The sequence below is a fragment of the Phoxinus phoxinus genome (assembly GCF_949152265.1).
Source record: "Phoxinus phoxinus genome assembly, chromosome: 9".
NCBI classification, from domain to species: domain Eukaryota; kingdom Metazoa; phylum Chordata; class Actinopteri; order Cypriniformes; family Leuciscidae; genus Phoxinus; species Phoxinus phoxinus.
Window position 1 is genome coordinate 3,889,385 of NC_136884.1, and position 21,294 is coordinate 3,910,678.

The 21,294-nt window shown below is 39.5% G+C and overlaps 1 protein-coding gene across 4 annotated transcripts in view; it reads right to left on the reverse strand.

Annotated features, from left to right (window-relative positions):
- foxp2 (forkhead box P2) overlaps positions 1-21,294 on the reverse strand; it is a 101,975-nt gene that overhangs the window by 76,408 nt on the left and 4,273 nt on the right. For all 4 annotated transcript variants that reach the window (XM_079622308.1, XM_079622316.1, XM_079622314.1 and 1 more), the window contains exons 2-3: positions 17,105-17,171; positions 16,620-16,685 (exon numbers count right to left, since the gene is read on the reverse strand). The gene's annotated coding sequence lies outside the window, so the exon portion shown is untranslated. The remainder of the gene's footprint in view (positions 1-16,619; positions 16,686-17,104; positions 17,172-21,294) is intronic.

Below are 21,294 nucleotides of genomic sequence, written 5' to 3' on the forward strand. Positions count from 1 at the left end.
AACTGTCAACGGTACAACCATGACCTATTTGAATTCACACATCGAACCAAAGCCTACAGCATACTTCCACATTTTTTCCCTCATTAGGAGTTTAACCCTTACAAGACTCTCTACCTTTTACTGGATGGAAGGCAGAAAGGGAGTAAATAAATGGAAGGATTTTCTGACAGTTTAAAAGTGCCCAACAGCTGCCGTCGGGTCATCTAAACGCACATCCACCTCCCCAAACAAACTCAGACACGACTTCAAATACTGCACATAGCTGGACTGTTAGCTAATCCTACCATTGTTCAGGCTCACAAGTGTCGGGCCCTAAACTCAGACTACACCCTTGGACTAACAACCCATCCCTCCATGCAAGAAAACTGCAGCAGTAATAAATATCTACAAAAACATGCATGATGCAAATTTTCCCCAGAGGACATTTAATACTGCGCAGAAGTAGCGAACGGTGGCTCCAGTAGTCTAATAATGTGCAGACATACACAGACGTCCGGGTTTGTGTTATGAAGTGGTCCGTATTGGATGCCACACAGTTAATTTTTAAGAATGATTTCCTCCTGAAAAATTTATATTTTGGGGTGGACGGTTGCCACTGATGTATGTGCCAGAGAGAACCTGAACCTCTCAAATGTATTTTAATTACTTAATGCAGCGTCGATGCATTAAGACTGATTTATACTCAACGCTTACGCAGGTTCGCTTGGGTGCGCATGGCAAAAATTACGTCATCACGCTGTTGGTCCGAGGTGCGCATTAAGAGCATGCGACCCCATTTCGTGTGGCGGTGTGCACAAAATTTTTTGTTGATTTTTTGGAGTCACTTATTTGCTTTAAAAAGTCTTTTAAAATGTGAATGACGTCATACACGTCGTACGGCCAGAGATACTGCTTTACGGCAATCCTTCGGTCACTACAATCAAATCTGAGATTTCTCAACGGCAATCGGGTGAAAGAGACACATTTAGCCGTCTAGCTCCATAGACTCCCATTCATTTTGCACTCGGGCGATCGCCCCCAGTGGAACTCTGGTGGAACTACAACCAAAATTCGGTACAATAGGACTTAATAGGGAGTGGCCAGGCTCTCCGTAGACGGGCTCTGGTATAATTCAGGCTTTATGCTGGCAAACCAGAAGCAGCTGACGTCCAAAGTCACCTGACTAGTTGCGACGAAAACAAAGACAACCGATTCATTAGCAGGTAACTTTTTTTACAAGTCTCCGGCAGTTCCGATCACACACACACATCCATGCACGAAGAGAAATTTACACATGCAAATTATAAATGCAAGGCTCTTGCAATGGGGACTTGAACTTTTCACACCTTTCAAAGCCACAGAATTGGCTGTGTTCAGCCTCTCTGCAGCTGCTGCTCTGCACTAATGCAAGACGGTGTCATATGAAAACTATTCCTCGACCCAAACCACAGAGCTGGTCATTAATGAAACACAGCCTGCACAGTGAGGTCATGAAAAGTCTACGTTTCAGCAGCCACATATACAGGAAAAAAAAGAATAATTCCCAAAGAATAGAGTAACAGGAATAAAAAAAAATCTGATTCGAGTCCCAAGGACAGGGAAAAATAAATAAATGGCAGGGAACGGTGGCCTCTCACATTTTCCCCCCGCGCTTTGCAAACAACCGTCAACTGCTGCTCAGAAACAGCGCTGCTTCACAATGAGTGCAGACTAAACAATCCCATCCTGGCCAACGCAAGCGCTCTGCAACTCTGCACACAGCCGCATTTCAGGATGTCTCAGCTTAATTGCTAACTATCAAATCTCACATTGGAATCTGTCCATTTGGCAAGGACCCCAGCGGCGGACCTGATAAAATGTTGTTTAAAAAGTGTCAGCTTCGTCCCGTGATGAGAAAAAAATCATTTTGACGGGATTTGAGTTTCGTTTTGGTGTCGAAAAGGGGTGGACCAACTCTGCATAGTTCATTCGCAAATCATAATGCAGTGAGCGAGTTAAAGATGCCTTGAAAATAACATACCAGCCGACATAGTTGTTCTATGTCTAATTATGAAGTACTCAATTTAAACTATTTGAAAATAATATTTTATTTAAAAAAGTGCACACATTCACTCTTATTTGTATGTCTTATATGTCAAAACGCAAATGTTTCTTGTCTCGTACATTCATTTATGAATCATGATAGCATATTTTCAATTCAAAACCATGAAACTTGAAATTGTTGAATAGTTTACATCACTAAATAGTCTATTACTGTCGGTCGCAGTTATCATAAAACAGTTTTCTAATACTTACATCTACTCACATCTTTCCAAGAACTCTCGTTGTGTTGTGACAGTGACAGTAACCCCTGCCTTCTTGGATTTAATTGGCCATCTCATTCCTTTTGACATTGACAAGCGCTGTTAGACCGCTAAGGTAGAGCAGCCTAAATTTTTTTAACTTTTAAAACTTTTTATCATCCTAACAACAAATTCTACACTGAAATAAGACAAATAAAATGAGAAAATATTAATTATATTATTTTTATTTATTTATTCATAGCTGAGACAACATTATTGGCTCTAAGTCGGTTTTCTTTTCCAGGAAAACAGAGAAAAAAATATTGATGACTCATCCTGCACAGCCCCCCCCCCCAATCAAATTCTCTCTAGAATAATAATGTCCCTCTCCCATGAATTAAATGAATTCCAAAGCCTTTTTTAAAAAGTAAATGTATACATTCATGTATGTATGTATGTATGTACACATATACATACTATATATATATATATATGTTTTTATGGTATTTATATATACATTCTAGAGGGCTTTTGATTGGATAAAAAAACTGCAGTGCTGCACGATTTCCCTGGAAGAGACTGCAAATATGAATGAATAATAAATATATGATCACTTCATAGGGGACTTTAAAAAAAAAACCACACCTCAATCAATGTCAGCACAGCAAAAATGCCACTGCTACATGAAGTGCTTGGGATGCTGAGGCTAACCCAAGCGGGGCGGGCGAGCCACTAACCGTTTCAACACGCAGAGGGGACGAGCGCTATCAGGACGAGGGCAGGATAATCGGTTTGTCACTCAGCGCGTCTTGTGGCATTCTGTTTTTCTAAGTCTGACTTTCAAACTCCCGGATCCCAAAAACTTCAAACAACCAAAATACCAGCACATTCATAAAACAGAACAGAACCACTGGGAATATAAGACGGGGGGAGAGAGAGACAGAGAGCGCGCACACACACACACACACCACACACACACACACACACACACACACGCTCGCTCGCACAAAGGTAGCAGGCCTCGACAGCAGATGGTAAAATTAACATTTCAACAGTTCTCTTCTTTCATGTAGGTCTCGGCAGAACCGCCTTTTTTTCTGGAAAAAATGTAAAGGCTAGGGTTTGGAAAGATGCAAGGCTAGAGAAAGCATCTGGAAAAGGGGAAGGAGAATATTGGCTTATTGCTCCTGATGGTCCTCCTCAATGAAAAATTAAATAGGTCTGTTTTGCAGGTTTGGCTCTCTGGAGTGCCCTCCGCTCTGTTATGGAAACATCATCTCAGTAATTTATATGTGCTAGAACACCTGGTGATGAAGGAAAATAAACTTTTTTGGGCTTCTTTAAAATCTAGTCCTTTGACTTTTTCACCCTCGTCTAATCTTATCCGTCTTCTCCCGTTAACGTCCAGCCGATGTTCGCGAACGCATTCAGGAGAAATAACCTGGAAATAATTGTGCTTTTCATAAATGAACACGCACTCCGAGACAGACACGTGCAGCGTCGCTGAGATATATTCAGAAGCTGTCTAATGCATTTCAAATAAATAAAAATCTAAGTGGGTGGGGGAAGAAAAAAAACAGATCAAAATACAAAAGGTGACAGACTCATTTGAGTCCACTGAATGGAACGCCTGAGTAGAGGCCATTAATTTGGACACAGTTATGGCTAAATTACATGTGTTTCACCTCTGTGACATTTTAAATGCAATTAAAAGCTGGTTATGAAAGAGCGCGGACTTCCTCGTGATGCGGGAAATCGCTGCGGTGATTAACATGCAAACGAGCTCACGCTGGCGGAGTAGATTGAGGTTTGAAAACCCCATTTACTTTTGTGTGATTATCTATTTACCAGTACACAGCCTTCAATCTCTCGCCGTTCCCCCGGCGCACATCACTCAATTACACTCCCACCTTTATTTACGAAGGTGCGACTGCATGGCAGACTCAGAGCGGCCATTCCGCAGAGCGATCTTTTGTCTAGAAATCGTGAGCCTGATCTGCAGCGGCCCTCCACGGAGGGAATTCACAGCTGGAGCATGTCAAATATCAGCCCTACCATTTGGCTACGAGGATTCTGTAAACGGTTCATTAACAAAACGTCTCCGACCGCAGTTTTACAAGTTGGCCCCTGATAAATTGTTAAGTTGGAGGAGATGTTCCAGATGAAGATGAGGGGGTCTTCTGACGGTCTTGCCAGAGGAGCTCTGGATTTAGATTGAAATGAACTGCACTGGAAACACTCAGAGTGCTATTATGTTTCGGCGTGTTGATGCAATTATCATCTGAACGCCTGGCAGCATCAGAGGAATCTAATTTAATTAATTTAAACGGATGAATAACCACCAAATTCCTGTTGTAAAAATGTGCGAAGGGATGAATGCTGGAAACACAAAAATAATTCAAATCTTGCTTTGAAATAAAAAAAACAAATCATCATTTTTATGGAAATAGATGCAATGTTTTTTTCCCCAGCAAAATTAAGATTTTATTTTAAGCCATTTTAAAAGTCATATGAGGGAACGTGTGCCATAACTAGTCACTAGCTCATTGATAAATGATTTTTAAATGCACAAATATTTAAAGCAGTCTCTTAATTAATATGAGCTCATAAAAGATGCATGCATAATGATAAAAAATGATTAGTAAATGCTGTATATAATAGTTTTGATGGTGCCTGTCACACCGCAGGACATGTCAACTTTTCTTCTCTTCTCAAACTACTTCAACTTAACAAATATAGTGACTTTTTTTTATACCAAAATGTATTTAAACATTTATTTCATACTAAGTATACTACAAATCAATTAACATATTCACTGGCATATCACTTAAGACTTAGAGATATGAATATTATAATTCAACTTTATTTGGAGTACTTCTTTATTGCACAATGCACATTTCTTAATATTAGCCCTAAAATATTTTTAAATATCAATATTAGTAAGGATAGTATGATCTCTGTATATATCAGTCTTTAAATGCAAGATATTTAAAGTGTACCTGAAGTATACTTTTAATAGTTCCACTTTAGCCCAATCAAATTTACTTAAGTATATCTTTAATTGAAGTTCAGCACTATTTCCGGATAACTAAAGTACAAAATTAGTTGTTCCAATTAGCAGACTTAATGTATATCAATGTAGTATACCAGCAGAACAATTGCAGGGTATTTATAAGTACATAAATATCTAAATGTATTTGTAGTATTCTTAGCACAAAATTAATGTATTTCAAATACATTTGAGTATATTTATTTTTCACTAGGGTATGATCCTACTAAAAAATGTATATCCTCTTAAACATGCACATGTAAATAAAATAATCTAGACAGCATTATCCTGTTTCAATAAACAAAATGCAAATGCTCTGGATTCTTTGAGGGACGCAGAACTATAGTTTTTTATCTCTCACTTCGGGCCTCAGGTTTTACCAGGCAGAGGAGTCTGTATGATCGTATTGCCCAGGACCCATGCTTGCCGAGATGGGACAGAGTTTTGAGGAGCCCTCGGCTCTCTTAAAACTCCTGCTTTTTCGAGTGCTCTCAGCCTGCTTAAAACAAACCCTGTTGATCCAGCCGAGGGGGTTCAGGAGAGCAAAAAATGGAAACAGTGCCATCCAGTGATGTGTCTGGGCATTCCTCAAGTGCTGGGATTGCACTATCCTGACCCAAGGAAGCCCACAGACTGATATGTACTCTGGCAAAAGCCTGTAATCTGTCATTTCTTCTTTGTGGTGACTAAAGACAGAGAAACGTCTCGGCGGAGCAGTGGGCAAAACACGTCCGAGTGAATAACGGTAAGACCCTTCCAAGCAGCGGTTCAGCATATCTGTGAAGAGTTACGTCACAAAAACCTGAACAAAACTCACCGGTCGTTACCTAATCTGTGGCTCTGGAGTGGAAAATAAGCAGATTGTTTTAGTCTTGAACACGTTTGACAAGCATGCCACGCTACTGATCATCTCCAGAAAGCACAGCAAACATCTGATTAATTTGTAATAAAAAGCAAATGAATCAGATTTCATTTATTGTATGAAGTTTTGTAATGCAGACAACAGGGATTTGCCATCATTTAAACCTCGTAACACTTCACATCACGTGATCATCAAACACTAGAGTTGCTTTCTGTGTGTGAACTAGCATGAAACTATCAAAGATAGGGTTAGTATGCAAGAAAATTGTGCATAAATTGTAATTATTATTATTTATGAAGAAGATATTCAATTTGTATAATCTTTGGTCAAAATGTAAAACCTGCTCCACCTCTGAAACAACTTTTCTTTGTGGATGACATGAAGCTCTCTTATTTTTCAGTTCCTCCCCTCCAAATAAACGACATAAAAACAATTTCAAATCCAATCAATTCCTTTTTATTTTATTTTTATGATCCCATTCCACTCATAAATACACTAGATCACCAAAGTAAAATAAGCTTTGAACACTTTTAATGGTGTTTTTCAGATTTAACAGCATTAAATAGTTAACTGTGTGGTTCACATTGAAAAATTTGCTTTGAAAAGCTGTATTAAATATTGATGTATTGCATACTCTGTCCTTAAACACTATATTAAATATTGCATGCAATATAAAGTGTATAGTGTAGTCGCCAGTATGCTGTACGATTAAATGTGCATTTAATTAAGGATATATGAAAGCTAATTATATAAATAAATGAGAGATTGGTCTGCTAAAGAAACATCAGAGGGATATTTTGTTCAATCCACCCCCTTATTCCAGCTCTAAATCTATTGATCTATGAAACACAGAACTCAAGGCAGGAGATTCACTTAATATTATACAACTAATCATGAGATGAATAATGATTATACCATTCGGTAATTAAACGTCTTACAAACCATTTAACTCACTGTACGTTGGAAAGGGCCACTGGAGGTTGAATCGATTGTTTTGTTTTTTCATTTTTAGTTGCAGTGTGAATCAAGGGAGGGAAAGGGAAGGGGAAAAAAACATGCTATGTGACACAACGGTGAAAACACGTTGATGGTTGTAAGCAGTTATGCTGCTAATCCTCTATGCTGTCAAGGCAATGAAAGGAAACAATTTGAGGAGGGAAAAAAGCCACACAAACACCTCGTTCTCATGGTGAAGTGCGTAAATTATATATTTTGGAAGCTCATTAGTTGACATGCGTGGTTTCATAAAGAGCGAGAAACTGCAAATATATGCACAAACTCGTAAGTGTGTGTGTGTGTATATGTTGTGAGAGAGTGTTCTTGGCACAAAGACCTCTGTGTATCACGGTCTCTGATCAACACGCAGGTGCACAAGACGCATGCTAAAAGCCAATTTGCTGTCAACAAATCCTTTCTTATCCCTACTTAAGGTAATAATTACCCTGCATTAGAGCTGTCAGTTTGTTGTCGAGCATGATGGGCGGTCCTGCGAACATACAGTGTGTTTGTACATGCAGGGTCCAAAATTAACACTTCCCAAGTGCCAAACACAACTAAAGTTGGATTTGAATGCCACTTGGCCGACAACTTCAAAAAAATGGTTTTAATCAAACTGTAAGAACGAAACTCATTAATTAATTAATAATGTTCAATGTCAGAAAGTTTGTTCACTGTTATTTTTAAAAAAAACATTTAACAGTTTTTTCATTAACGCTTAATGGCTGACACTTGCCTATATGGATGCGAGCGTCGTGATGTGTCCATTATTTTGAACGGTGTCCCAGATCGCTTGGGAGGATTATATGTTTGTTCAGAGCATTTGACTGCAGATTGTTTTGTAAATGAGAGTTTGCAAAGAAACTTGTAACTGTATTGATATGGCAGCAGCTGAATCGCAAACCGCAACCGTCAAGGTTTCACATGAATAATAATTTCAAAACAGTTACACACATGCAATAGTAGTGAGCGTTGATACGGTTTCCTGTGCAATGGCATTAGCCAATCGTTAGTGGCCGTTTACCTACACGTCTTAAAAGAGACACCCCTTAAAAACAGATCATAGACAGAGGGTCAGAAAGAGGGTTGAGAATAATCATTTTTCTGCATATATATTTGCTTTTTCTGTGCAAAAAAAAAAAAAAAAACGTTATACAAGTTAAACTCAAGGAACATTAAAATAATAAAAAAAAATTTGGGGATGTTGAGTTTTTAAGTTGAATTAGGGGGATTTTTTTTATAGTGTATTTATGTGTTGAACAAACATAAACACCACTACAATGTTGAATAAAAACTAAGTAAGAACACACCTGATATACAACCTTTATTCATAATTTTGCAACAGTAAATTAAACTGTTAAAATTCTAATTTTTATTTTAAATGTTCATCGCCATCTTGCCCCAACCAAAGTTACTTGAACACGCCTGCCAACATTGTGATTACGACTTCCCAACTCATAAACACAAACTTCCCAGGAGGACGTATAATCAGTGATGGGATTGTATTGAATAAAAGACAAAAGCATGCATTAAAAACAAAAACTGTGCTTGTCACAAATAAAGTTTATCTAAGACGCCTGATGGTTATTGTTTCTCCAATACTCAACATTGTGACATATTTCTCGCATTGAGCCACCATAAATGAAGACATGAGAAATAAAATTGTGATGCCTCTTCATGTTTATTTGACAGGCAGCATATGATGATGAAAGAAAATGGCAAGTTTCTTATTTTATATAAACATTAATGCGAAATACAGTTTCACAGTCAGTGGATAACGGGTGGTAAACTTTCTGAATTCATCCACTACCCAGTAAAACGAGAATTTTGGAGTGCATTAGTGCATTATACAATGCAAGCACACACAGACACACTCATTACCGCTCTCATGTTCTTGTATCATTTATAATACTTCATGCTTTTTCCTGAGACCAGTCAAAGGAAACATTGCGGTACTTGAGGTTTTATTGAATGGTGGCTTGTAAACGCTGTTGCAAGGAAAGGCGTGTGTATTAAAATCCTCTAAAAGGCATTGAGCCGGGCAGGAAAGGGGCTAGAAATCCCAACAATGGTTTCCAGGAGGGCAGTATCACGAAATGCAAGCGTCTGCCGTGATGAGCCTGCGAGAGATTAGAGACGAACTCCCCCCTCGTCCATTTACATAATGTAAAAACTCTATTCTTTCATTCTCTCCTTCTTTCTTCCTCTCCAACTATTCACTAAATAAATGAGGAAACTATCAAAGCGTTGGGATGTTTGATAAAAGACAGACAGAGTGGATTCAGAACGGCCCGGCGCTCTCCACAATACACGCGGCGAGTGGCAGCATTCAGAGGCAGCCGACTGAGGAAGGCCTGGCAGAATATTTATAACGGAGGACAATGCTAATGTATTAGGGTGACACCTATACCTCCTCTAAGCCAAAGGGAATCACATTCTGACGCTGGCTTTATCTTCCGAGAAAGAATGCTGTGCTCGGAGGGGGTTTTATAGAAATTTGGACAAATGTAAATGTATAGAGAACGTGGATGATTCTTCACTTGGTTCAATAGGAACAAGGATCTTATTGAATGTGACCTGTTTTGTTCGGCTTCTGTGTTTAAACCTTCTGTTCATTCAGATCAAGATGCAGCCAATAGACTGACAAACCTCTTCGGATTGGGTCCAGGACAAAACCTGTGGTTTCTGTTAAATACAAACCGCTGTTAGGATGTCTTCTCGTATTCTTATCCAATTCAGAATTAAACTGTGTACAGTTAAAGATTTAAAAGAATTGAAACGGCTTTGCAACAGACATATCTTCCACATTGTATTGTCAAGTAACAATTCTGAACAAGACTTTTTTTTTACTCATCAGGATTTGATTGGACCGTAAAGAATGTAGGCTAAGATATTAGATATCTAATTTTGAGATTGATTAACAGACTTTAAGACTTTACAAATATTTATAATATTATCATATTTATAATAATTAACATTTATTAAAGTAAATAGAATACATTTTTAAAATCATGTCTTTGAAGTCAACATGTAACAGCTTTCGCAAAACATTTTACTTACGCAATGTGATGTATATCGGCAATTGATTGGATTATGAAAAGTGGGAGTGTCATACCGAATTCAATTTACCTTAAAAAGGTAAACAGGGTCATTTTATACGTTATAGTACAGTATAAAACAGCAGTATGTGGTGAAGATCCTTCTGTGGACAGACAAAAATATCAAATATGTCTCTGTGCCTTTCATGTAATGGCTTGTGTAGCACTAAAACAACTTAAAACTAAGTAAACAGAAAAACTACATCACCTGACAGCAATGACTGAGCTATGTGCCATACCTCAAGAACTTATGAAAGTCATTCCTTAAAAACGGATTTAAATTGAGCCGTTTGCTTTCTCTCAGCCCTCTCAAAAAACATTGAACTTGTGAAATTCCTAGCGCTCCCATACCTCTAGAAAACAGCTCATCCCAGCCATTCGCCTGGAATCTATGAACCAATCAGAGAAGCGTGTGTGCAAGCGTGTTTTCTAGATCATTCTGGTCTATTTCAGTGAATTCTCATAAAAAAACCTATTTTATTTACTTTATCTTCAATAAAATGGTTCAGTGAGCATTAGCAACTTTGAGACATGAGTTTCAATCAGTGCTGTGCCAGCACTGTCAGTCTGCATCCAGATCTGTGTGCGTGTGTGTGTGTGTGTGTGTGTGCGTGTGTGTGCGTGTGCGTGTGTGTGTGTGTGTGTGTGGTGCAACATGCCGCAGACAGGCGAGACAGAGGGAGAAAGTAGTCTAATAACAGAGAGAGCGAAGCTATGAATGAAAGAAAGAGGGAATTAAGTGATGAAAATAGGTCTGGAGAAAGCAGGAGAGAGAAATATTTCGGATAAAACAAATGGAAAAGCAGTGGAATGGGACGAGAAAAAAAGTGAAGATAAAGTCTAAACAAAACTAATTTCACTTATAAGCTTGATCAACAACAGCCCCTTTCACACATACAGTCTTTACTGCTAAATTACCGTTATAAGATCATGTGTGAAGAGGGCCTTTTCAAAAAATACTGATAAATACATTTCCAGGTAAGAGAAGTTGTAACATTAACAGTAAGTTACCAGTATGATGCACAAAGAATGAAAATTACCAGTACAAACACGTACGAGTTCAGAATGCGCTGACATAAAAAGTTTGCTTTGGGCCAATCATAAAGCGCTGCCGGAGCCGTTTACAGTTAGTTCCACTGCTTTTAACTGTTTTTCTATGTAAACATGCGTTAGACGAACATCTGATCGATGCGCCGCGTCTTGCGCTCGAGACCCTGCTGTTCTTTTCCATTCATCAGCGCTGCGCCACTGCAGTTTTGATTGTAACTGCAGTACTATATGCGTCTCATGTTTTTAAGAGCAAACCTACGTCCTGTGTTATCATCCCCTTACGCCTGTCACTCAGAAGTAAAAAAAAAAAAAAAAAAGTAACTAAAATGAAACTAAAGCACCTCTCCTCATCCAGGTGGATGAAACAAGCGGCTCAGCATTTAAAGGTCATTTCTGATGAGTGACAGATCACAGAGTTTTCCGGTATTTTGGTAATGATGTGTGAATGGCATCTTACCGGTAAAAAGATGGAACGCCATCGCTTGTGTGAACAGCACATTTGTGTTTTTACCGGAAAATTCTGGTAATTTTACGGTAATTTACCAGAATTTCTCTGTGAATGTGGCTAATGTCTGTGATCCATCCATCCATCCATCCAAGTTTCGTCTTGGCTTTTTCTTGGCTTTTCAAGTAAAAGAATCACAGTTATGTTTATGTTTTTTTCATTCAAAAAAATCATTTAAATTGCAATTATGGATCTTGTTTGCTACCTCAATGAATATTAAAATGTATTGCAACAAATCAGGAAACTGAGGTACTGGATCTGTTCTCGATTAAAAAAAAAAAATGTTTAGCCTATTGCTTTGCACCACGCTCGAAAAAAAAAAGAAAAAGGCAGAAGTCTAAATAGTTTTTAGAATGATGCAAAAAGCGAGCTCTCCTAGAGTTTCATTTAACAGGACTTGAAGGAAACAGCTGGAGAAGTACGAGAGAAGAGGAAAAGGGAGACAGACAGGAAAGGATTTGAAAAGGCTTCACAGGTGAGGTGGGCTGAGGGACACCCTGTCTGTTTGGTCTCTCGTAGAAGAAGAAGAAGGGCATGTTTATGCAGACGGAATCTCTCTCACATGACTCCCTCTGGCTTCAGCACTCAACATCACTCCACGAGCCTCAGAATCAGGTAGTGTGACCACAGAATTGGCCCAGAGGCACAGCTTTCATGAGAGAGGGTTACAAAAGTGAAGCGCACGCCATGGAGAGAAATCAGAGACTCTTGGATTTGGCAGCAAGGTCGCTCCGACAAACACATTCCAGTCTGAGACGGACATGTGACCCGAATCGGGTTGCTCTCGTCCCAACAACAAACAGTTTCACCATCTATCAAGGCAGGTGACCGTGACGCAGTTTGATTGTACGGGCTTGCGGTTTGCGACGGGGAAGCCAAATTCCAGGCTCTAGTACCTCTCCTTCCGCAAGATCACTTTTCAAACCATGATCAAATTATCGTGAAGAACAAAGCGGTGGGCTTGTATCTTTTGTAGTAAAGCTTTTCCTGTGAATGAGGCCAGACAAAGCGTTCAAACGGAGAAAGCATTTCAAAACAGCGTTGCGGGGGAGAACTCTGTTAACGTATAAGATTTCTTTCTTCCGACGAAAATAACATTAGATGTTTATATAAAATATCAAATGTGAGAAACTCATTGAAATCCTGGAATTCTTGTGAGAAGAATCATATTTTATAAAACACACTAACACACACAAAATAAGACTAAGCTAATTTAATCTAATTTACATTTAAATGAATCCTTTTTGTGGCCAATTATTCACATAATCTAGGAGTCTTACAACTCCACAGGAGGCCGAAATCCTTCATACTCAGTTGGTTCAAAGCCTCTAAATAAATTGGCTGCGAGAAACCAATAGCAGCTTCCATCGCATGTTCTGTGTTGTAATCCTAGTTTAGTCAACTCAATTGGAGTTGATGTGACAATTGTCCGAACATATGTTTCTAATTTAACTCGGGTATGTTTAATACATATTCTTAATGATGAAATTGGCAGAAATTGGTCATTGGACTCAAATTCTCATACATTCAATCTGCACCCATTCATTCCTAATCCACCCATGTCTATTCTACACCGCGATCCATTTCATGACTGCACGGGGTGGGGGGGGAGACAGCGTGAGACCAATGCATCGGACATGATCACCTGCAAGCAAAGTGTCTGCCTAATTCCCACCATCTGGACCGGTGGGGTCAGACCTATGTCAAAAAGAGGGCCTCGTTTCAATTGTCCCGCCACTTGGAAACACATTCCAGCGCTAGTGACTTCTCCACAATAAACCATGTAGATTTCTGCTCATCAAACTCGCTGTTTACGTATTGAAAGACAAAAAAGACTAGCAGCCAAAGGATAAGTCTCAGTGAAGGACACTGACTCTCGGCCCATTCAGACGGCTGATTAGCATAGCACTCCTGCCGGATCAATAACCTCATTGACTCTGTCTGTCTCCTCTATCAGGAATGATGGTAGACTCTCTTTTGTAACTCTATTCTCGGGGCAACTGTCCATTCTCCATGAACTCTTGCTCTATTTTTCAAACGGGCCTCGATTTGTTTCCTTCTGTCTCGCTGTCTTTGAGAATGTGAGTAAATAAAGCTGTCTAGATGCCAATGAGAAAGATTAGCATGTAGCTTTTCGCTTTATCTGGTTCTGAATGCCTGGACAAGAGAGAACAAAGGTGCCACCATCATTGCCAGAGTTTACTTTGCAAACCTCTTATCACTTCAAGAAAAATATATCCAAGAAAAGGAGGCACTCAAGCTCCAATTTGCTCACAGCATGCCCTTTCCCAAACCTAGCTTAACAGGAATATGGAAAGTTGAGCACCAAAAAAATAAAAAAAATCCTTCTTTCTAATTTGGAGACAAAACAATGAAGCGAAGAGAGTTTAAGAAGACCAGAACTATGAAGTGAACCACTGATGGCCTGAACTTTTTTTCCCCATTCATCATAAAAAGACTTAAGTTAAAATATTCGATCAAAATGGGGGGATTGACCAGTGACCTGATCCTAGGAGCGGTTCTGGGGGTTAATGGGGGATAAAGATTAGGAGGAACCGGGGCTTCGCTTCATCTCCGTCCCCAACCACCTTCCCTTTCCAATCCCAAATCAGCCACACAATGAGACCTGCCAATGGAGACAGAGCTCAGTTTCCTTTGATATCCTTCCGAGCTTTCGGCTCTGAGTGTCCAGAGAAAAGCTCCATGGAGGTTACTCTCAACTCCGGGGAGTGGAAGAGCTCTCTCTGAGCCATTTTAGATGGAAATGACAGGCACTCTACTAGAACAAGAAATCAATTTTCAAAGCGAAGAACGCACTAGGCTGTCCATCCGAAGAGTGAGCAACGCCATCCCTCGTCTTTAAACTCGGGTGAGATATGCTTAATTGCTGTAGATTTTATAATGTGTGCATTGGCGGTGTGAAGTTGGGCGGCAATTATACTTTCTTTTTTTTACGCACTGATCAGAGGACTTCTGTTCCAGAACAGATATGCTTTAAGAGTTCATCTTTGAAGATTTAAGTGGATACTCGTCAAATTAAAAACTAACATTCAAATCTCTTTAAGGTGGGGAGAGAGGAGCTGGGTTTTGCTTAGCCTTGTGATGCAGTGACTTCTGGGGATTTCAGCCCCTGCCTTAAGCCAAGCCTCCCAACCTCTTCAGCATATGCAAACTTTAATCAGTCCCGCACCTCAAAGGCAGAGTAATGGCTTGGAATAGCCTCACTGATGGATGCTTCTCTACAGAGTTGAGTTTGGATGCTGGACTCCACTGAGTTTAGCAACTCAGCAGCAAAGTGTGGGCTGTTATTGCTTGCTCAATGTGAAACTTTCTTAACTTGATATATATTAATGCAAGAGTATTAAACGAATCCCATATCAACCATACTGTACATAAGGTGCTTACCCAAGTTTTTTCCCCCTTCATATTAAAGCATAATATAAATTTTTTTTCCATACTAATTATTAAAGGGGCATTTCACTAAAAAAATTTAATTGTCTGAATTTACTCACCCTCAAGTCATTCCAAACTATTTTCCATATAATGAAAGTGAATACATCATTAAATTTTCATGGGAGCAGTCAAAAAAATTAACTGTTATTCACTTAAAATCATCTTCTATTCCTTCAGCTCTCATTCGCACTTCTACACATTCTGTATTTAAAAAAAGTTATTTTGTGATTAAACCTTACATGTTGCATCTAAAGGCACTATATTTAAACAGGCAATGACTAAAATGTTGATCTTTTGTTGCAAAAAGCTATCATATGATTTTCAATCTTCTTGGAATATGGCACATATGACTACTTTTATAGTGCTTTTTTTGGTCCTCAACAGCCCATATATTAGCTTTCATGAGTGGCAAGTACAATCGTTTTGTGTTACATGGAAAAAAGAAAGTCATACGGGTTTGGAATGGCATGAGGTTGAGTAAATAATTATTGATTATTGAATTATTGATATTTTTTTAAACCGGCGTCAAGTGCTAATATCAGGTCCCTAAAAAAAAAATCAACAAATCTCGTTTACACTTTATTTTAAGGTGTCCATGTTACAGTGTCATTAATTATACATTTAATGACTGAGTAATAATAATTAACTACTGTACATGTACTTACTATAGGGTTAGGATTGGGTTTTGGTTTAAGATTAGTTGCAAGTAATTATGCCTAATTTATAGTTATTTCTACAGTAATTACATGTAACATGTGTAACAAGGACACAGTCAAATAAAATGTTACCCAAGTCTCTTGCTCAAATCATCAAACATGACCTAAACTCTGCACGAACTGGCTTGAATAGGTGCAAGTTTCTCTAAATTACCCTTCGCAACTGTAGCCGCTCGTCTGGCAATGTCTACATCGCTAATGACGACGACCACAACCTCCGTCACATAATCAGCAGTCACATTCTCACAGATGGGGAGATTCTTTATGCGTATTTTTCACTTACTTGGTGACAAAACCATCATCAGAGCTTCAAGGGAGTGCCGGAGGGAGCCGGACAACATGCTTCAAACCTTTACCTGCTGTTTATACACCGCAATTGATTTATCTTGACTTCAACTGCCTTTAACATGAAACCCCACAACCGTCAAGAAACTAAGTGGACTCTCTCGACTATCATGATGCATCAAGAATCTTTAAGAGATCCCCGGACTCCTCATTATTAACGCTCCTCTCAGGATGTGGTTGATGGAATATATAATGGAAGTGATTTTTGAGAGGACATATCAATTATGGCTGAGACAGACAGACCGAACATGCAAATTAGCACTTTAAAGATTGCTTTTACTCACCACTTTTGCCTTGGTTTTCAGAGTACTCCTGGTGCGCTATGAGCAACGGCCATACCAAGTCTCATCCTGACCGACACAGAATAGGAAACATGTAAACATACATGTATTTTTCCTCGGAGCATACATTTTTATTTATTTATATTACCTTTTTTAAATGCTATAAAAATTGGAAAAACCACAAAAAAATTACAGTGTAAGCATGTTGTCAGTGATGTTTAGTATAATTGCAATGACAGACAAGGTTTACTGTTTGTGTCATGCGAGAGTTTTTAATCTCCACAGCAAAATAATTACAACAAAGTCTGTCACAGTCCATCAATACGACAGGTCAATCAAATAACTGGATGTGGGCTCGTTTCACGTCAACGTGCCGCAGTTGCGTACGATCACGCACTCGTTTTTTATCTCGCTTTCAAAGAGTGCATCTGCCAAAAAGATGAAAGTGTTGACAGAAGTACAAGAGAAGCTGTGTTTTTCGATCTTACCCTGAGGGGAAACTTTCAGTTGATGTCCGTGTTTGTTTGGAAGAGGAGAGTCCAAGTATGAGAGAATCTGTCAAAAAAACAACAAAAGAAAAAGGTATTACTAGGTAGATTTTTCAATTGTAAATTTTTGAGAGCACTTCGATACCTTCATCTGCATTTCAGACTGAAGCATATCACACTCAGAATAATAATATCAGAAATGAGGGAAAATGTTTTGCCCTCGAAACAGCTTGCCATGCCTAGCAGGTTAAAACTAACCGAGCATAAATCAAACTTTCCATCGAGGCTTCTGCCGCTTTTTTTGCTGACACTCACAGATATGTTCGACTAAATGAGCGTGTGCAGCTCAGTTCACCTCATTTAAAAAAAAAAAAGAAAAAACTGCAAGTTGTAACATATTTCTTTTTTTTGAAGAGTACAGTTCACTTGTGAAGCTACAGTATGATACACACACACACACAAATCAGCCGAATGGCTTCAGATTCTCTGTCCCAAAATTCCAAAGACCCCTGTAGGCAACTAACAACTTCAGGATCCCGTGGAATGTGCTCCCTGAACTGTATGAAAAGAGGAGGGGGTTTGCTTAGGAGAGCATTTCTGCAAACACAAACCCGCCGCTGCTTTAACCGCTTGTGTTTGAGGAGGTGTTACAAACTGAGATGGAGTGTTTGGAGGAAATAGCACAATCTGTCTATTAGCCCGAGTATTAAGATACACATCTTCTGCACTCAATTACATGTGCACGTATATGGTGTTCGTAATCCTGGAAGTACGCTTGGTTTACGAGCACGAGTAGTGTATATTTAAGCTCGCTAGCTCAGTCAACATTTGAATTAGAGATTTATTATCAAAATTAGATTTAGGACTGTTCTGTCTGTGCTTTTTGCACATGCAAATGTACACAAACTCTAGAAATGAAAAGCCGTATAAAAAGCTCAGAATAATCATCCTGGAAAAGCATCCCGTATATTTCAAACTTTGTGTTAATACCACAATGTCTTTGGACTATGGCTGCAAGATATATAGTTTTAGTATTGATATCATATCACGATATGCGCATATATCGTAGCCTTCTAAATGCATGTGATACTCAGATTAAGTTTAACCATCAAGGTTTATCGTTTGCACATGTTTTAGGTACTGTCAGTCTAAAAATTCAAGTGATTTTAAACATTAGAGCACAAGAGGAAGCACACAAGAGAACTCAATTCGGACAACGAAATTGCAAAATTATATCAAAATGCCTGTCTTGGTGAGTATCCTCAAAAACGTTTATGGCTTACGTGAAGGTAAACAGTTGAGAAAGAAAATGGACACATCACTATATTGGATCCTCGCATTAGGTCTTAAAGGAACAGCAGCCTAATATTCCTGCGGCTCTCTGTGTCATTAATGTTAACATCATTAATGTTAATCAAACAACAAAATACACAGAGAAAATCCTTTTTGTAGCTTTAACAATGATTCATTATATTTAATTTATAAAGTGAAGACTATGCAGTATTATTTTACATTTGATTATTTCATTTCTATAAAATACTGTTTGACTTTATTTCATTTGTATCTTTGTTCTATTGTATTTACCTGTGCATGTAATTTGTTTCTTATTTTCCATGCAGATTCACTCCCCTACAAAATCACCCAATCATTCTAGAACAATTAATTCTTTCCAAATAGAGCTATTCAAGTCATCTGGTGAAATTGTTTTCATATCGCAATATATATTGCGGCAAAACAATAATATCGCAATGGCAGTTTTTTCCATATTATATTATGGAATATTGTGCAGCCCTACTTTGGACTGATAAAACTCACCTTTAAATCGACTTACCGATGTTATTAGTTTGCGTGACCTCATTGTGACAAGTTTCCACAATACCGGACCGGTCTAAATACTTATACACACACACACACACACTGCATTAGCGCAGGTCGTCCTAATGTCACTGTCTGATATTTACATGAAGTCTGGCGTTCGAGTCGAGATAAACTATTTCAAATCAAGGCCAAGAATACCTCTCCGGCCTCTCTGCGGGGTGTGCGGATGAAAGAAGACATTATGCAAACAAGTCAGATTACAGTACACAATAAATTCTTACCTTTTCAAGTAAATACCATTCCCGTGTTAGGAGGTGGAAGCCAACGCAATACATTTTGACTGAGGGCCGAACGGCCCTTATCAGCTCTAGTCAAGCAATTCAGGCCCCCCGAACAAAGATGAGTCTTCAAACTCCCTCCATTCATCAGTGGACGTGTAATTACCCCCGGTTCACAGTCTAGACGTTACCGCTTTCAGGGTATTTAAGATCCCCTTTGCAACATGCAGGATGCTTGCACCCGGCCCAACGTTAAATCTGCGGCAGATAAATTAGCAAAGAATGCAAGTAAAAAAAAAAAGAAGCGCGGCCACAATGAAAAGAACTTTATCCTCCCTGCTGCTAAATGAGATTTCTTTGAAATGCAGATCAGTGGCGCTAGATTAGTGAATTTTAGCTGCTGTCAACATCATAACAAAATACAAATGCGATTGTTCGCCTGGGCCTTATCTCCTTGCTTCCATCTGCTTCTTCCCGTATTTACTCGGGTCGATTTACTATGCAGATCTAAATAAGACGCGCTCGCGGCACAATGGCTTCTTAAGCTTCTACATCAAGGTATTTGAGAGCGCCGTCACATGAAAAGCTGCCCCATCAAAGGCACATCCCTAATGAACTTCCCTATCACAGAGGGATGGCGCGGCTCTCCGGAGAGGCTCGTGGAGAGGCGCTAAATCACAGGAAGGATACCTCAGCGGCCCGTGGAGATTAACACACGACGGGGACCCTCAAACAGGAGGCCGTCCGAGCCAAAGCCAGGGTAGCTCGCGGTTCAACGGCAGATTAACGGCCGAATTAAAACACCCAGGTAGGGGAAAAACAGCGTGCACTTCAAGGTAAGATGGACGTTTGTAACTAATACAACGAACGGTGAAGCATACAAGGCGCCGTTCACCACAACGATGACAGTAATCTTCAAAGCCGAGGAATAACCTCTAATTTCACGCCATATTTGTTGCATCCTGCGTACACAGATGGGATTACAACTCAAATCCCACAACTTACTCACAAAAAGCACGGCGGGCGAGAGAGAGGGAACATATATAAGGGTGCAAAGATGCATTTCAGGTTAAAATCGTCATGCACCAGTGCTTTATGGAGGGGGGCTGGAGCAATTAGCCCCAGAGGCAGCACACACACACGAGACCGGCACATGTGGCTCGGAGTACAGCTCTGACATCACGGCATGATGAGAGGGCAATGGGAATATGGTGGTGGGGGTTGAACGAGAGCGTGTGCCAACCACGCGTGTGCCAGGTTCCAACTTCCGCTTCACACCAAGGAGGAAGAAAAAAAAAAAGAGCAGGGGGGGTTAGCACTGCATTCTCCACAGAGGCCCTTTCGGAAAACATCCTCACACGGAAGCGGCATCCAGCGGCCGCGGTTGTCTTGTGCTCATCTTTCCCTCCTCCCCTCGCTGTCTTCACCCTGCCAAGTGGGCTCGGTGCCAGTCGCATTTGCAACCACGAGGGACCGTTGCCTTTTTTTTCTTGTTTAATGAAATGACAAAACAACAGATTTACATATGCAGAAACAGGTGTTGTAACAGGTTTGACTCCTCTTGACCTAAAACGTGTTGCGTGGGGGAAAACGGGGGGGAAAAACAGGGAGGGGAAAGTTTATTAGCAACAGCTGCCTGGAGGGTGTTTAGGCTCTGATGGGCATTCAAATCTACACCATCTGCCCTGCTGGTTGCCAGAAGTGACAATCTAAATTAAAAACCACTCATCAAAAATCATAAAAATAAACTATTGTATTGCTGTGGCCATATGCTGTAAGTGGCCCTATGAAAGACAAAAAGGGAATCAGACGGTGTATATTAATTAACCCTCTGCAGTCTAACAGACATTCCTGAGCACCAAACACAACAATGGCTTGCTTGCCATCCACGAACACACACTAATAGTCATATTTACACTTACACTGTTTCAATATTCAAAGTGCTATTGGTGAATTATATTAAATTGGACTACATATTATTGTTAGATACAATTATAGTCTAGAGAGTATAATTATAAAATCTGAAACCATGGCGTAGTGATGGGATCAGAAGGAAATGTCATGGTATTTTGATACATACCATGGTACTGAATA